Source organism: Rutidosis leptorrhynchoides, chromosome 1, assembly GCF_046630445.1.
Source record: "Rutidosis leptorrhynchoides isolate AG116_Rl617_1_P2 chromosome 1, CSIRO_AGI_Rlap_v1, whole genome shotgun sequence".
Taxonomy (NCBI): domain Eukaryota; kingdom Viridiplantae; phylum Streptophyta; class Magnoliopsida; order Asterales; family Asteraceae; genus Rutidosis; species Rutidosis leptorrhynchoides.
The window spans coordinates 520,440,379-520,455,780 of NC_092333.1; positions in this window are offsets into that span (position 1 = coordinate 520,440,379).

Genomic DNA, 15,402 nt, shown 5'->3' on the forward strand with positions numbered 1-15,402 from the left:
CGAAGAGGAATCTCCAGCAAAAGTACCAATCATTGATTTATCTGATAACCATGATAACTCGAAGAAAGATGTATCAATAATCTATATAACTGATGACGATAATGACCTAGAGTGGGATGCATTTTGGGAAGATTCACAAATTTCAGAAGAACCAGAAGTGAAAGAACCTGAAAACGATCCTGAGGCGGAGGAGGAAGTCAAAGAAATTTCTAAACAAGATTGGAATAACGCAACAAGGGATGTTAAACTTCCTATTGTAGTAGGGCTTGAGAACCGACACCTTTTACCACCAAACCACCCTTACCATATAAATCTCCCTGATAATCCCACCAAGATACCAAGTACCTCCAACCCACGACCAACAACAAAATACACTGTGCGTCTATCCCTCATTGCACCTAAACAAATTGATTCACCAACAACTAAAAGGCCCCGTCGTTTTTGAATCACCTCCCGCTATGATAACATTTCACGCCATGTATAATATTATGTAGTGTGCTTTATTTTATCCTACATATGTATTATGTAAAATAAACCTATGTGAAATACTGGTATTGTATTGTTATATCATGAATATGCGTGAATTGATTATGTGATTTTACTTTAAATTTTTCATAATAGAATATTATCTAGATTGTAGTAGTTAATTTTTGTACTAAGCTATTAAGTATGAACTTTAACGGGTAGGTAATACCCTAGACATAATTATAAAATGCTAATAAGAAGAAAATGCTTTTATAATAATTGGTTCATATTATTAATATGCCATGATGTACCATTAATTACTCACTACATCTATAATATTCTATGTGATTAATTATCTTATATGTTTATTGAAGAAACATGGCTCAATTAAACCGAATGACGGAACAAGAAATTGAGGAGTTTATCAACCAACGCGTAAACGACCGTATGCTTTGGGTCGAAGCGGCAAGAGCATCAGCAAATAACACCAACCCTCATGTTGGATGCACATATAAAGCATTTCAAGGTTGCAAACCTTCATCATTCAACGGAACAGAAGGACCAGTCGGTTTAACCTGATGGTTCGAAAAGCTCGAGTCCGTATTTAAAATCAGTGGTTGTGCGGAAGGGGATAGGACAAAGTATGCTTCATGCACATTACAGGATGGTGCACTTACATGGTGGAAAAACTATGTAAAAGCTGTAGGGGACGATGAAGCATATGATACTCCTTGGGAGGAGTTGAAAAATATGCTAATCAATGAATACTGCCCAAGGAATGAGGTTAGAAAAATGGAATCCGAGTTACAAAATCTGAAAGTTGTCAGAACCGAACTTACCAACTATAACAGGCGATTCATGGAATTAGCCTTGTTATGTCCTGAATTGGTACCAACGGAAGAGCGAAAGATTGAATTGTACAAAGATGGTCTGCCAAAGAACATCAAGGCCAATGTTACAGCATCCAAACCCAAGACAATTCATGAAGCTATAACCATGGCAAATGAGCTAATGGATCAGATCATCCTAGATAAGAACGCATCAAATACTGATGCCAAGGTATCGGATAATAAAAGAAAGTGGTATGGAAACCGTGATCGAGGTCACCAATAACAATCTCTCAAGAAACAGGAAACCACGCAAGGTACGGGTAGTGGTTCAAGTTCAGGTTACAAAGGATGAAATCCCTTATGTAACAGATGCCACAAACATCACACTGGTTTTTGTAATGTGGTGTGCAACAAATGTAATCGAAGGGGTCATCTTGCTGAAGATTGTTGGGTTCCCGTTACAAATACAAATGGCACCAAGACTCCTGCCACTAATGCAAATAGAACTGCCTTGGCTACTGTTACTTATTACGGATGTGGGAAACAGGGTCATATTAAGAGCCAGTGCTCGAATCCAGAGAAGAATAACGGACCTGCACGGGGAAGAGCATTTGTTATTAATGCTATAGAGGCGTGTGAATACCCGGAGCTTGTTACGGGTACGTTTACCATTAATGACTTATCTGCATCTATTATATTTGATACTGGTGCCGATAGAAGTTACATGTGTAGAGACTTTTACGCTAAATTGAATTGTTCATCATTACCTCTAGATGCTAAGTACATGATTGAGTTAGCTAATGGTAAACTAATTAAATCCGATAAAATTTGCCGTGATTGTAAAATAAATTTAGCCGGAGAAACGTTTAAAATTGATTTGATACCCGTAGAATTAGGAAGTTATGATGTAATAGTCGGCATGGACTGGATGTCCAAAATAGGAGCTGAAGTTGTGTGTGCCAAGAAGGCAATTCGTGTTCCCCGTAAGGATAAAACGGAAGTAACGATTTATGGAGAGAAGGGTAACTCAAAGCTAAAACTCATTAGCTGCTTGAAAGTCCAAAAGTGCTTGAAGAAAGGGTGCTATGCTATCCTAGCACATGTTAATAAAGTTGAAATGAAGGAAAAAGAGAAGAGCATCAACAACGTGCCTGTGGCAAGAGAATTTCCTGAAGTCTTTTCGGAAGAGTTGCCGGGATTACCTCCATTTAGATCTGTAGAATTTCAAATAGATCTAGTACTAGGAGCTGCACCAGTGACTCGTGCTCCATACAGACTTGCACCTTCTGAGATGAAAGAGTTACAAAGCCAGTTACAAGAATTACTGGACCGTGGATTCATTCGACCGAGCACTTCACCGTGGGGAGCTCCAATTTTATTCGTCAAAAAGAAAGATGGATCCTTTTGAATGTATATAGATTATCTCGAATTAAACAAGTTAACTATCAAGAATCGGTACCCATTACCGAGAATTGATGACTTGTTTGATCAGCTGCAAGGATCACGTGTTTACTCCAAAATTGATCTAGGATCGGATTATCATCAGTTGCGTGTCAAAGAAGAAGATATTTCGAAAACCGCATTTCGGACACGCTACGGTCATTATGAATTTTTAGTCATGCCGTTCGGGCTGACAAATGCACCAGCTGTATTCATGGACCTCATGAATCGGGTATGCAGTCCGTATTTGGATAAGTTTGTTATTGTCTTTATTGATGAAATTCTTATTTATTTTAAGAATGAAGCAGAACATGAACAACATTTAAGGTTGGTGCTGGAACTGTTAAAGAAAGAACAGTTATACGCAAAGTTTTCCAAGTGCGCCTTTTGGCTGAAGGAAGTATAGTTCCTTGGTCACATTATCAGCAGTGAAGTAATTCAGGTTGATCCAGCCAAGATTGAAGCCATTGAAAAGTGGGAGACCCCAAAGACTCCAACTCAAATACGCCAATTTTTGGGTCTTGCTGGCTATTACAGAAGGTTTATTCAAGATTTTTCCCGGATAGCCAAACCATTAACAGCATTAACACACAAAGGGAAGAAGTATGAATGGACTTCTGAGCAGGAAGCCGCATTTCTATTATTGAAGAAGAAGTTGACTACGTCGCCTATTCTATCATTACCTAAAGGGAACGATGATTTTATAATTTATTGTGACGCTTCGCAACAAGGTTTTGGTTGTGTCCTCATGCAACGAAAGAAGGTTATTGCATATGCATCCCGAAAACTGAAGATTCATGAACAAAATTATACGACTCATGATCTAGAATTGGGAGCAGTGGTGTTTGCATTAAAGATTTGGAGACACTACTTGTATGGGGTTAAATGTACTGTGTATACCGATCATAAAAGCCTTCAACATATCTTCAACCAAAAACAACTGAACATGAGGCAACGTAGGTGGGTCGAGCTGATAAACGACTATGATTGTGAAATTCGATATCATCCCGGGAAAGCAAATGTAGTAGCAGATGCTTTAAGCAGGAAGGAAAGAGAGCCGATTCGAGTACGAGCAATGAATATGAAGATTCGTACGAACCTCACTACCCAAATTAAGGAGGCTCAACAAGAAGCTCTTTCTGAAGAAAACTTTGGAAATGAGATGCTTAAAGGGTTAGATAAACAGCTTGTTACACGGGAGGACGAAACCCGATACTTCACTGGACGCATTTGGGTACCGAAGTTTAAAGGGTTAAGAAAATTGATTTTGGATGAGGCACATAAGACGAGATACTCAATACATCCCGGAGCTGGAAAGATGTATCAAGATCTTAAAGCACACTTTTGGTGGCCAAATTTGAAAGCTGATATTACAACGTACATCGGAGAATGTTTAACTTGCTCCAAAGTCAAGGCGGAACATCAGAAACCGTCAGGTCTGCTTCAACAACCAAAAATCCTGAAATGGAAATGGGAATGTATTACTATGGATTTCATCACGAAGCTACCAAAGACTGCATGGGGTTACGACACCATTTGGGTAATTGTCGATCGTCTCACCAAATCTGCACATTTCCTACCTATGAAGGAAATGGATAAGATGGAGAAATTGGTACGAGTATACATGAAGGAAGTTGTTTCAAGACATGGAGTACCTATCTCCATTATATCCTATCGCGACAGTCGGTTTACGTCAAGGTTTTGGCAATCACTACATGAAGCTCTAGGGACTCGTCTAGATATGAGCACTGCATATCATCCTCAGACCAATGGGCAAAGTGAAAGGACCATTCAGACTCTTAAAGACATGTTTAGAGCATGTGTGATCGATTTCGGAAATGGATGGGATAAATATTTACCATTGGCAGAATTCTCGTCTAACAACAGTTATTATACGAGTATTAATGCTGCACCATTCGAAGCACTTTATAGAAGAAAGTGTAGATCCCCTATCTGTTGGAACGAAGTAGGTGACAGAAAACTGAATGGTCCCGAGATCATACAGGAGACTTCTGATAAGATTGTGCAAATCAAGGAGAGATTGAAGACCGCCCAAAGTCGTCAAAAGAGCTATGCTGATGTTCGAAGGAAGCCGTTAGAATTTCAGGTTGATGACATGGTTATGTTAAAGGTGTCACCTTGGAAAGGTGTGATACGCTTTGGTAAGAGGGGTAAATTGAACCCAAGATACGTAGGACCATTCAAGATCATCGAACGTATTGGACCGGTGGCTTATCGACTTAAGCTACCACAACAACTTGCTGGAGTACACAATACCTTTCAGGTCTCGAACCTAAGGAAATGCCTTGTAAAAGAAGACCTCACTGTTCCTCTTGAAGAAATCCAAATCGACGAGAAACTGCATTTTATAGAAGAGCCTGTCGAAATCTTGGACCGTGAAGTCAAACAGCTCAAGCAAAGCAACATACCTATAGTTAGGGTTCGTTGGAATGCTCGAAGAGGTACCGAGTTCACTTGGGAAAGAGAGGACCAGATGAAACAGAAGTATCCACATCTGTTTACAAACACCGCCCATTAAATAGGTACTACTTCAAATTTCAGGACGAAATTTCTTTAACGGGTAGGTACTGTGATGACCCGAATTTTTCCGACTACTTGATTATACTATTTATATGATTTAATAATTTCGACATGATAAGCAATGAATTTTAATAAGTCTTGAACCTCCGGAAAGAATTTTATATAAGCAGTTGACCACCCTTTTATTCCTACAATTCACGAATGTCATAACTTGTATTAATTATATATATGTGTATATATACATATATTTAACTTGAAAATATGATAATTAAATATCTCATTAAGTATATTAACAAAGTATTATATATATTTTCATACTACTAATTTAAAGAGTTTTTGAACAATATATATGTTACTATTTAAACGACGTAATTAACTTAAATTAAAATGTATGTACATACAATGTATTAAGAGTGTAAATACATCCTTACAAGTATTGAATACACTTTATAATATACCAATACATATAAAAGATAGCTATACTCGTATTTCCGTTCAATTTCCTCAAGAATTCTACTCGCATTCATACGGTATTTTTACCCGTATTATAAACAGCTTCTAGAAGTATTTACTATTGGTATATATCAATAGAAATCTGTAATTATTTGTGTAATATGTCATCCATGACCTAATAAATTTAATATGTCATCCATGACTTAATACATTTTAACTTATCTTAGATATTTTCACTAAAAACCAAATTTTCAAGCCTATAAATAAGCACCATTTCTAACTCATTTTTACACACACTTGCAAGAACTCTCTCAAATTTTGTTCTACTACTTCTTTCCAGGAACTTTACATTCTAAACTTGAGGTAAAAACTCTACTTCAACTCTTGTTCAATTCATATGTTTATAGCTATCTATATAAGAGTTTATAAACTAGAACATAGTTTAGTTGATTCTAAACTTGTTTGAAAAACTAACCTAATCTTTCTAACTTAACTATAATAACACTTATTTATATGTATTATGATGTTATATTAATTTAATATAATAACTTATAACATGTACATATGAAGAACACCTTGAAACTTAACATATATATCCTTTAATCTCCATTCGGTAAAAAGCGGGCTGTTTTGGGTTGGGAATTAAAAACCTATCTTAGACTTTGAGTTCGAGGCTAAGACTTTGGAAATATGTTAATATATGTAAATAAGACTTCCAGTATTTTTTTCATGATATTAGACAAAGTGAAAGTATTTTATCAAAAAACATATATTGGGTGGACGGCGGGATTTTTCCAAATCTGTCCACCAACACAAAAAGAGGGTAAAGCTCTAAAAATTACTACTTGGGATGAACTTTTCGAATTGGTTTTGTAAGATTTACTTCTTAAGGAATCCATAGCAATTTGATTCACTTTAAACGGAGTTGTAATGAATATTTGGCGAGCAAAACAAAATCTGCTAAAATTAACGTTGTATGGACGAAATTTATATTATAAAAACTATATTAACCATATCCTTGTTAACTTTTCCTATATCCTATATATATTTGTACATGTTATCATTAGTATAACAAAATATTATAATCTTGGTTAATTCCGAGATTGTATATATATATAATAATCTTGGTACGTTCCATGATAATACGTGCACAATACGTTTTGATAAGTCCTAAGACAATACGTACACAATAAGTCTTAGTTAATTCTAAGACAATAAGTATACAATACTTCTCTGGATTGATGCAAGATAATACGTACACAATACGCCGTGGGGTAATTCTAAGATTATATATATATACCGATTAATGGACTTTTTGAACTATTTTGGACTACCAACATAAAATGTTAAAAATTATTATATAAGTATTCTATGAACTTTTTTTTTTTTTTTTTTCATATGTCGTATTATTATCTGAATCATTATTATTATTATAGGTTCGTGAATCCAAGGACGACGGCCATATTTTTAATAAGTTGAAAACTTATTATTAATATACTTTTACTACCGTGAGTATATAGTTCCATTTTTAAACTCTACAAATATTTTGGGATGAGAATACATGCATTTTATGTTTTATGCCATGGACACAAGTACTTAAAATATAGTCTACGTTGAGTTGTACCACCTTGCATATCTTCCCTAATAGCTTGGTAACTAATATTTACATGTTGTAAGAACATGTAAGCGCGAATCCTATTGATAGATCTATCGGGTTTGACAACCCCAACCGGGCTAGTCGCTCTAGTATCGTAAACGGTTGCATAGTACTTCTTTTTTACTACACTTGGTACAGTGTAGGGAGATTTCATAATAAAGGGAATATGCCACATTAATGGTTAAGTATGGTTACCGAAGCGCTCAACAACTTATAGAATATCTTTATTGAAATGTTTGTAACTATGAAATCTTGTGGTCTATATTTATATCGATGCTAGCTTTAAACCTATATATCTCACTAACCTTTGTGTTGACTGTTTAAGCATGTTTATTTTCAGGTCCTTAAGAAAGTCTTCCGCTATCGCATTATCTGAGCAAGCTTTGCATGGAGTCTCATGCTTTTGTTTAAAAAAGGGTTGCATTCAATAAAACTTTGGTCATGTATTATATTCGACTGATATGTCACCTTTGTAATATTTGAAAATCGATGTATCATGGGGATTATTTTGTAAATAATCGCCCATATGTTTAAAACTCGTATTATGTATAATAATGGTGTGCTTTTTATGAAACGAATGCAATATTTTCTAAAACGTATCATATAGAGGTCAATTACCTCGCTATGGGACCAATGAATAACGTACTGCGTTTATAGTAATATGGACGGGTCATTTCAGAGATAGTGAAGGTTCTCATAAAGTGAGGGAAGGAGGAACCTTCTACAGTCCTGGAATTAACGGTAACGCTTCTAGCCTAACAACTAGAGCGTAGTATGTAACTTGTACCATGGTTCTCTTATCTAGTTCATATGGTAGATGGCTCTCACTTGACTTATGTTTTATTTGAAGATCACCAAGTTTGAAGTTTTGTTGCATTTTTGAAGTATGTGCTTGAGATGAGATGTTCATATAATCGGGAAGTTAAAGTTGGTTAAGTAAGAGCCATGTTGGAAGAATTTATGTTTCACATTGAGTTCAAGATGTTGCGGTTTTATACAGTCTTTTGAAGATTTATCAGTTTTTAAAAGCTCAATTAAAGGTTCGAGTTGAAGATTTGAGTTTGAGATTGTTTGAGGACAAACAATGATAAGTGTGGGGGAGTTGATCGGTTCATAAATACCGATTGTATTTGATATTAAGAGATGGATTTTACGCGTGCATTTGAAGTTTAAAAAGTTGTTTTATAAGGTTTTCATGATGGGCAACAAGTCAAGACGAAACGCGAAAATGGGGGTTAAAACAAGGAAAAAATGCGAAAACTGGAACCCAGCCGCAAGGAGGCGGCTGGTGGGCGCATGTAGGCGCCTGGCCTGGGTCACAAATTGTCTCAGGTGGAATATGGGCATAAGGAGGCGCCTGGATTTGGCACCCGGGCATAATTCGCGCCCGATGAGCATAATTTGCGACTGGAGCTATTTTTGGATAAAATTTGAGGCCGAATTTGAGGGATTTAATGCTTGAGGGTTACCCTACTTCACCCCTATATAATGAAAACTCTAGGCTACGAATTAATAACTTTTTTCATCAGTTTTTAGAGCATCAAACACACAAAAACACACCATCAATCATCATCAAATCAAGATTCAAGCTAGGTTTCAAGGAGTGTTCATCATGCAACTTCAAGAAGCAACCATGATCATCATCACCAACATGCTTGGCTAGTTTCTTTCACTTTATTCCTTGCATGAACAATTATTGTATGTTTAGTTTTTCATTTACTTATGTGATTCTTGAATTTGTAATCCTTATGTCTTTTGGTTTATAATTTCATTGAATCTTTTGAATTATCATTTAATGGAAGTTTGAAAGTTATTGATTGTTGCAAGACAAGTGATTGATATTTAACATCTTGTGCTTAATCCAACCTAGTTACAATTTAGTATAGGGATAAAGACAACATGTGTAGGTAGCATTGCTTGTGCCCAAGATAATCATAAATTGGAAAACTAAAGAAGTCTTGTCTATGAGATTTAGTTGATAATTTGATAGCATAAGGATTTGTTGAACTAATGCATGCATAATCGGGATTGTCAAGGAATAAAGACTTCCATCCAATTGATTACAACCTTTTTAATTAGCTCATTGTTTATGCTCTTAAATACTCAAAGTTTACACTTGCTTAGTAATTGTTAATCTAGTCTTTACTTTAGTTAATTTTAGTTAATCACAAACAAACAAATCCTGAAATTGCTTGCTAGTTAACCATAGCTTCTCGTGGAACGAATCCTGCTTACCCTATCTAAAGTAGAGTAATTAGACTATTTTTGACCGGCCCTTCGACACCGATCAACTTTTATCTACGTTTATTCATTTGTGGAAAGTTTTTAAACAATTAAATTACATGGGTTTTATTTGTTAAATTATAAAAAATAAAAATATATGGACGTAGTAGGTTTAACTGTTTTTTTTATATCTTAAACATAGCACGAGTAAAACATTTTAATGGAAACATATATTTTTATATGGCGAATTACATAAAAAGGTAACATATTTTGCCTGTTTTTCTATTTGCGGTAATCTATTTCATTTTGTCATAAAAAAGGATTCTATTTTCAAAAGTTAATCAAAAAGAAGGGTCTCGTTAACTTTCTCTGATAAGTGTTACAGTGGCATTTCACGTCACTTCTTTTTTCCACGTAGATTGCTTACCTGTTCGAGAGTTGCATACCACGTCATTGGTTTCAGTTTAATTTTCTTCTTTAGCTACCAAACAAAATATTAAATAGAAAACTTATTAATAATTCAAATCAAATCAAAATCAAATCTAAATTTCCATCCTTTGTTCCGCTGATGGGTACAGAAACATAGATGCAACATGTGTAAATAACCACATGATTTCATAAACATAATCACATGATTTCATCGAAGTTTCAATCGGAAAGAAGAAGTAAGAGTGAATCTCCGGGTATGCATTGATGATTCGTACTTCGGCCAAACATCACCATCAAATCAATTCTAAAGGGATGACACTAGATCTGAATTAATGAACAGATCCGATGATGGATGACGTCGTGGAATCGGTTTAGATCTGATGAATCGATGACTTCGTCGGTTGAATCAATCGCCAGAATATACGAATCGATGATAATGAAGATGGATAAAATGATTGTTGTTTGCAATCGATGTGTGTAATCAATTGTTTGCTTGTAACTTACAGCAATTATTTGTTGTTTCTAATAGAAGTATTCTGGTGAATCTATGTCTATGGTGATGGTGATGAAACAAGCGATGATGGTGATGAAACAAGCGATGATGAAACCATCGGAGATATTTTTCTCTCCGTATATACTAATGATAAAATATATTGAATAAAAAATGAAGTGGATAAACTTGATGAGATGGAATTAACACTGTGGCACTTAACGGAGAAAGTTAACGAGATTCCATTTTTTTTTATTAACTTTTGAAAATAGATTTTTTTTTTAATGATAGAATGAAATAGATTACCGTAAATAGAAAAAAGGTAAAATATGTTATATTTTTATGTAATTTGCCCTATTTTTATACAACAATAAGTAGAGCTGAGCCGAGCCCGAACACTGTTAAGCTCGAGCTCGACTCGTTTAAGTTTCATAGAGCTCGAGCTCGGCTCGTGTGACGCCCCGTACAAAACCATCGTGTACGGATCATCAACAACAGAATCATTACAAGGTCATACACTATATGCTGTTTGAAAACCAGTTTTGCATTCATGAAAATATAGCGTTTTACAAAAGATAACGTGCTTTCTATGAATAAAAGCATAAACATAAGTACGTGACCCAAAGGTCGTTACAAAGCCATTGTTTGAAAATAACGTAAGCTACGATTGCAAATAAAAGTTCCATGATTGAGACATCTCTAAGTAGTGCAGCGGAAGTCTAACACAGCAAGTCTGTAACACCAAGACAGCAAGTCTAACAGCGGAAGCAACAATGTCTAAGCACCTGAGAAATACATGCTTAAAAAGTCAACATGAATGTTGGTGAGCTATAGTTGTTTGTAATCAGTAATGTAATGTAGGCCACGAGATTTCCGTGCTTCAAACCAGCGTTTCAAATCAGTAATTCAAATCAGTATGATAAAGTATATGTTCAACTGTGGGCACTAGGTAACTAACTTAACGTAAATATCACCCCCTAAAAGTACACTTGGAGAGTGCGTATGTTTACGAAGTATTAAACACCCGTTAAATACTAGCGCGACTAGTCCGAGTGGGGATGTCAAACCCTATGGATCCATATCTAAGATTCGCGTTCACCGGTTCAAAGACCAATGACTAAACGGTACCGAGCTAAGGGGAAAGTTTATGCCGTTGTATAACCCACACATATATAAAGTTTAAGTACTCGTGCCTAGTATGTAAAACGTAAAATGCGTATGTATTCTCAGTTTTCAAAATAGTTAAAGTAAAAAGGGATGCTATAACTCACAGTGGAAAGTAGTAAAGTCGATACGCGGTAGGTAATCAAGTGGTTGGTCCGAAAGGTCCTCAACCTAAGTCAAAAGTTTCTAATTCAGTAAATTGTTCCCAAAGGTTTAAAAGTATGTAAATTAGGTCTTAAGTATCATCATCATTCATCATTAATCAAAAAGTGTAAAGTAAGTTTCAATTAAGAATAGAGTTTGAAATAAAGGCTGACTTCGTTCAGTCGCCACGACCTCTATACAAACTGAAATGAGGTGAGGCCAGTGGCCATGGCTCCGTATATGAGTCCCCTAGAGACTGACCAATTTACAGAACCAAATTCATCTTCGTTTGACCGTGGCGACGGTTTAAGTGCGAGTAGGTCAGAAATTTCAGCACAACGCTAAAAGGGTGTAGTGACTTTCGGATGGCCATAAATCCTAAACCGTAACTCGGATTAAGACGAGGTCTAAACGGAAAATCATCTACTCGAACCGAACTAGCTAAAATCAACTTTTCCAGTAGCCCAAGTTACTGATCAGACCCGAAAAACAGTAGGTAAGTTGCTCCGGTGGGTTCTTGGTGCTTGATGCTCATCACGGTTCTCATCCTTGATGCGTATAGCTTCAAGTGTACAACTCGTTGATGTGTTGGCATCATTTTTACCAATTTTTGACCATCATAACACTAATGTAAGTCTAATATATGTAGCACAACTCACTTAAGAGTTGTAAGTAGTTTGATGAACCAAAGTTACATCAAGATCTTAGATCCGACACATACATGAGTTCTAATAGTAATATTAAGCTACAAACTTGAAAGTAAACTAAATAAACAAGATGTTAAGTTGTAGAACTTAGATCTTAATTAGATCTTAAAGATCCTATACTAGAAAGTTTAGATCTAGTGTTCTTAAGTTAGATCCTAAATTATAGAACTTGGATCCTCACTCTAATAAAATCATAAGTTATGAAACTTGGATTTTTATCTTAAAAAATGTATATAAGCTTATAAGCTCTTGTTTACAACAAAATTGGAAGACCATAAGCTATAGAAACTTAGATCCAACATAAGTTAATGAAGTTATAACTAGAAAGTTATACTTCCATGTTCTTGAACTTACAAAGTTAAATTTTAGTTTCAAGAAATATGAGATCAAGTTTAACTAGTAATACTTGACCAAAGTAATAAATAAAATACTTACAAAACAAAGAAATAAACTAAAGTTACAAGTATTATGTTCATGTTTGTTTCATACTTGAGAAGATTCAAATCAAAGTTTGGATCTTAAGGAAATAAACTTCAAGTCTACAAAACATGAACACAAGTAAGCTCTCAAGGCTTATGAGTTTTAGATCTTTATAACATCTTAATTGTAGAACCATAAATTATAGAACTTAGATCCTTGTTCTTGTTTTCTCATCAAACAAAGATGGAAGTAACAAGATTACATGAAGATACAAGTTAGAGAACTTGATCTTTAACAACAACAAACAACAAGTAACTAGTAAATGATGATGATGGAACTCGAATTCAAAAGAAAGAAAAGAAAGGAAATAAGTTTATTACTTACAAAATTTGAGAGAAAAAGATGAGAGAAAAGAGTAGTGCAAGTATGTGTGTGTGGAAAATGAAATGAAGACTAGTAAATAATTAAAAAAAAAAAAATGAAAAATGGAACCTCCCTCCCCATTCAAAACCTACGGTTTTGGAGTCCAAAAAGGGTAAGTCAAAAGTGATCTTTCAAGTATTGGGAGATGGTGTAAGTTTAAAATGGATTAAAGTTAAATGTATGGGAAAGAGGTCTTGCATGCTTGAAACATTTTTGTCTCCAACTTAGCTTAATTAATCTAGTTTAGTCTTAATAAATTACTAGCATAAAAGTGGGCTTACTAGTCCATTAAGAAAGTAGGGTGGGCTTCCAAGTCCATGTCTATTAATAAAGGCCCAAGTCCAAGTATGTAATAATTAAATAAATAAAGCCCAAGTAATTAACTAGTTACATTAGTTAATTAAAAATGATTAATAATAATTAATCATGAATGTAAATAATATCCGAAATATTATTCGTGAAAAGCGTGTGTCACAAAGACAAGTCGGGCCATGGAAAGTCAATTACGGTGTTAAGTCCATTAAGGTAACTAGTAAGCATTAGTAAACACTAAGCTTAATTAAATAAGCTGTCATACCCCCAACTAGGGTTGGGGAAATATGACTTCTCAATATCACAACACAAGTATGTATAAACGAGAACGACTCTATATGAGACGTTTTAATAAAACAAAATTTGATTTGAGCGGAAACATAATAATGTTTTACATAATGAAATTCAAATGATAAGTCTAATATGTGGACTCCAATGCAACAGCTAACTAAGTATCATAGAGCAGCACACAAGCTAATCTTCACCTGAGACAAACATGCTTAAAAGTGTCAACACAAAGGTTGAGTGAACATCATAGGTTTAGCAAATTTAATAAGTTTTAGACCACAAGATTTAATTCAAAATATCAAAATTTCGATATGCCATGAGTTATAATATCGAACTAAACATTAACCCCTGACACTGTACGGGTGTCGGCAATAATTATTATGTACCTCCTTGATGATTACGCCAATGGGTAGAGACGTTACTCTCAATAGGCCTACTCACAATAATTAAGCTTGCAAATTTCAATTCTAGCAATTAACGATATTATGGCGGGGATTCGCATGCAATAATAAATACATGTTTAACAAAAGTCTCACGTAATTGCATATCAAATAGTTTAGGTACTTGAGTCTAAATTGTAAATCATTTTAAAAGCAAGCATTTTAAAAGCAAGCATTTTAAAAGCAAGCATGTGTCTCACCCCAAAAGTTGTAAAACAGTTAAAAAATAGTAAAAAGAGGGGCTATGAAGTTCACCTTAATAGCAGATAGATATTCCACACAAGTTATATGATTGGAGTGTTGAACACGGAGATCTCAACCTAGAGATATTATGTTCGATTAGTTAATGTCTAATAGACATAAAGTTTATTTATTAATATAGCAAACTATATTAACAGTGACCATTCTCGAGAAAAGTTATATTTATATAGGTGATACTATACTTAGTGTACTTAAGTGTTACCATATAGATAAGTGTATAAGTTATAATAATAATAATAGTATTATTCTTTAATTAACCAATTATTAAGTAATCTCATTAATACAGGTATTATATATATATATATATATATATATATATATATATATATATATCCATACCTACATGTTACATATACATATAATCTTTATTATTATATTATGTATATGTTTATAACTATACTATATATGTATATATCTTATGTATGTGTTACATATATATTAGTGTAAGATGATACATATATATATATATACTTATTACTTTTATTATTATGTTTACTAATCACATATAACTTACATAATGCACATTCATTCATACATACACACGTACATATACATACATATATACACATACATATACACGCATGTATATATTTACATATACACACACACATATACATACAGTGTATACATGCACATACGTATGTATGCATGCATGCATGCATGCATGTGTACCATTATCATTATTATTTACCAATCTTCTCTCGTACATAAAATA